This window comes from Macrobrachium rosenbergii, chromosome 1, assembly GCF_040412425.1.
Source record: "Macrobrachium rosenbergii isolate ZJJX-2024 chromosome 1, ASM4041242v1, whole genome shotgun sequence".
NCBI lineage: Eukaryota > Metazoa > Arthropoda > Malacostraca > Decapoda > Palaemonidae > Macrobrachium > Macrobrachium rosenbergii.
Genome location: NC_089741.1, coordinates 23,290,343 through 23,294,581, shown reverse-complemented (window position 1 = coordinate 23,294,581; position 4,239 = coordinate 23,290,343). Strand labels below are relative to the sequence as shown.

Here is a 4,239-nt window from a genome sequence, read left to right as displayed (position 1 = left end):
ATCGTACTGGCTCCTCAAAATTATGGGGTTTTCAGTAAAAATATCGTACAAAATTGTTGATTTTATCGTAATTATTATCTTACACTGTTTCTGATATTTAACACATTTTTATAATTCGACAAAATAATGAATATATGTATGATTTCTTTGTAGTCAATATCTTGCAATTTACATAAGGAAAAAAAATACAAATGAAACATTTCTCCCTACAAAAACGAAAAAAATGGAATTATGAATAATTAGTTAATGTTATGAACAATTGTTATGAACAAATTATTACTATATGTATTAACACTGTGGTAAAAAAAAAGTATAGAACTTAAACGTCACTTCTTTCCATAATGTAAACTAAACTGATAACGAATTAACACGAAGATATGTGAGTTGATAGGCCCACTCATACATATCTTTAAACACCCCAAAACATCGAAAATCAAAATAGCATCACTGAGTAGTAATTTAAAATAAATATATACAATTAAACATGACTGGTACTGACACTTATCCCATGATAAAGAAATTAATAACAATAATAATTGTAAAGTATATCTCTAAGAATCTTCTTCCAAATCAGATTCATGTTCTCTGATGTTCTGGAATAACTGTGCATGATTATTTATTCTGGAAAACGTATATATTGTAATTCTATATTTCCTGAGAAATCCCAGGTTTGAATCTGAAATTATATTTATAGATTTGTGCCCAAACCTGGAAACCCTAACCTTTAAGCCTATAACTTGCACCAGTAAAATTACCTTTCTTTTTCGTGGGATAACTGGGGTTGCTGCTATTTCGTTATCATCACTGTTTGCCTCAGCCATGGTAGACAACGATAACAACAACAACACACACTGACAGAGGGAGGGTGGTTCAGTACGCTAGACCCGGGGTCCAGGGACAGAGCTCCGAACTCTGTGGAGAGTGGGGAAATTGGAGACAAGCGGCGGCAGGCCGTGTACGGACTACGGACTCTGAAATAATTTTTTTTTTTTTATAGAAATTAGCCTGTTTCATGGAGGAGTTCACCGACAACTTATATTTGTAATTATATACTTATCAACACCTTAGAATGATCGTACAAACCGTACGATAATGGAAAATGCTATCGTACATCGTACCAAGGCCGTTTTTATCGTACATGTGGCAACACTGCTCACCCCTTACCTGCACCGGCACAGAGAGAGAGAGAGAGAGAGAGAGAGAGAGTTAGCGGTAAATTTGGGTTTTCTTCGTCCTTAAAAATTTTGTGATGAATGACATTCTCTCTTGGATTTCATCGTGAGAAATTGCTACTATTTTCCTACTTTTTCTTCGTTTTGGGGGAATATTAACAAATGCAATTTTTTTTTTTTTTTTTTTTTTTTTTTTTTTTTTTTTTTTTGAAACAAAAACTGTAGCATCAAGAAGAGACCGGTGCTATGAGACTTCGCGGGTGACTGAGGACACTGTACAGTACTATCTCAGAAGAGTAACTTCTGCCGTAGTGATTTTAATCGCCGGTTAAAGTTATAGTCCGTTCCGCGCTGTCATCTTTTTGTTGGTTGTGCCCTCCCGCTCACGTGAGTTTTCGCTACAAGAGGAATGTAGTTAGTTTCAGTGAAATCGATGGACTCTGTCGCTCAATGGATCCATGTTTGCACTGACAGAAAGTATGTTTTTGAGCAGCAGAATTCAACATTCATATCTTGAAAGCTGCCTTGCCACTGCAGGCCTTTTTCATGATAAGTGTCTTGCCTCATCTGCATATTTTAAAACAATGGATTAGCTTTTTGTGGAGGTGTATTACTGTACCTCCGTTCATAGTCTCTCTATCTCTTTCTCATTTTCCACCGTCTGCTAACAATTGATTCATAGTGCAACTGCGAGGTTTTCCTCCCGTTACACCTTTAGAACCTTTTTATTGTCAATTTCAGTTTCATCGCTGAATGACCTCTTAGGTCCCAGAGCTTGGCTTTGGCCAAAATTCCACAGTATATTCTGTTTTATTCTGTGGAGGTGTCTCCTGAAAGGAGCCGATCGCGCTGGCTCTTTGGGTTTGTAGTTTCGAAATGATGATAATTTCTGGGTTCTTGTAAAAATCTTTTGGTAATCAAGAATTTGTCAATTTTTAGGGAGGTTATTTTCATGAACATTATTGCTGTCTCTTAATGTTTTTGTGGAGGGAGGAGGAATGGTAATGGTTGTATAAAATCAGTCATTTGTAAAGCCTTTAATGTATTCATTTGATTAACCTTACAAAGGGCTGCTTAGCCTGCTATGGTAGCATTCGAGCGGGTTTGTCAATCTCCCATTGTCAGCATGAATTCTGTGCTAAATATGAACCCTATTTTCTTTTAATTATTCGGGACTTACTTATTGCATTAGTGTAAAGTTCTATAGACTTTATAAAGAGATACTTCTTATCCCGTCTTATAATGGAATTGTACAATGATCTTCCAATACTGCAAAAGAATTGGTCTCATTAATATTTGTAACAGTATTATAAATTATCTTTTATTTCATGATGGTACTGTTTGGGAGAAACTGATATATGGTAGATAGTTGTAATTGCCACAAAGGCAGTTTACCCTTACATTTACGAAGTAGGGAAAGGCTTACAATTATTGAGAAAAGAAATTGCATATTTGGCCAAGTTGACCATTCGAAACTTTTACGTGCTCTACAAGATACCCGTCACATTTTCTTTGAAATATCTCCACTAACTTCTTTTGGACCATCAAAGAAAATAAACTTGGAACAACAGCGGTTGGAACTTTTAATGATGTCTGATTTCTTTTCAGAAAATATATGCGTTGGTGAATTTCTCAGTAGTTGGTTAATTACTCGGGAAAAAAAATTTTGCAAGACGAAAGGCTTTTGAATTTTCTATTCTCGTGTGTCTGTCATCAGTTGATAAATCTCTGTTCCTTTCAACTAGTAAAATTTCGTCGGTAATATCCTGACGAAATTTTACTAGTTGACAGGAAGGCGGAGATTTATCAGTTGATGACAGACACACGGGAATAACAGCTTTTTGTTTAGCAGGTTATTTTTTCTTTTAGAGGAATTCACAATTAATGAAAAATTCACCAACGCTTACATTTTAAGGCCTGCTGTATCTCCGCTGCTCAGACCAGAAAAAAAAAAATCTTTAGATTTCAAAATGTCGGTTTAAACTGTGCGCATCGCTAAATTTAACCCAGCTTTCCCTGTCCGTTCATTTTGGTCGTGGGGTAATGTGGCTTTTAGCACCATTCAGTTCAGGGTATGACGTCTCTGCCTACACGAGTTAGGATAAAAGAGGCTCTTTAGCCTTGGCAGGCAACTCTTCTGGGAGAAGGACACACTGAAATCAAACCGGAGGGTGAAAGGGACCCTTTAAGCCTTGGTTGGCAATTCTTCTAAGAGAAGGTTACTCTGAATACAAACCTTGTTCTCCAACCTTGGACTGTGCCTTAACCATTGTAGCTTGGTCTTCCATGGTCTTGGGTTAGGGGTACCTTGCTGGAGGATGGATACAATTAGGCATTTTTATTTTTTTTTTTTTTGTTCACTTTAATGTTTTTTTCGAAAAATGCGCAGGACAGGCTGATGAGAAAGCAGAAGTTGCTTGGTGGATTATCAGGAAAGCGTCTTCTTTACCTAATCTATTCCTTCTCAGCTTTATATAATTTCTAAATCCATCCAGACTGACTTCCCCAGTTGATGTGGCAAACCTGGCGGGTTTCTTTTTTGCCATACAAGGTGTCCCGTCTCTACCTTGTTGACCAGTTGCCATTGGGGCTTTTGTAATGACATAAAGTGTCAGCTGTATTCATCCTTTTGTTGAAAGTATTGTAAATAACGTAAATACTGTTGTTTATTTTATTGTTAGTTCTGTTAATTTTTTCTGTGTTGGTGTTATGAATAAATTTATTAGATTTGTTTCTAATTTTGTGTTGGTAATTTTAATTCTTTCGAGAGGCATTGATCTTAACCCTGCTACTCATTACCGTAAGAAAAACAGCAGAGTACTTTATTCAGATTTTTGAGGATTAAGGTCAAATTTTCTTGATCTTCGGAATCATGCCCGTAACTGCAGTATGTTACCTGAGACACTTGTAAGTTATGACATGTCACAGGTTGAATTTTTAATCCCAGGGTTTGATGGCCCTGACTTTATTATCGTCGTAACATCCCCTTTGCTCAAGTTATGGCTGTATGTATTAGGTCTGGATGACCTACAGTAAGGTATCGTCAGAGAGTAGCTGCCAAGAATTT

General features: G+C 36.5%; 1 protein-coding gene across 3 annotated transcripts in view; it reads left to right on the top strand.

The window, feature by feature from the left end:
• LOC136841773 (cuticle protein 19-like) overlaps window positions 1–4,239 on the top strand; it is a 414,507-nt gene that overhangs the window by 125,075 nt on the left and 285,193 nt on the right. The window lies entirely within an intron of this gene.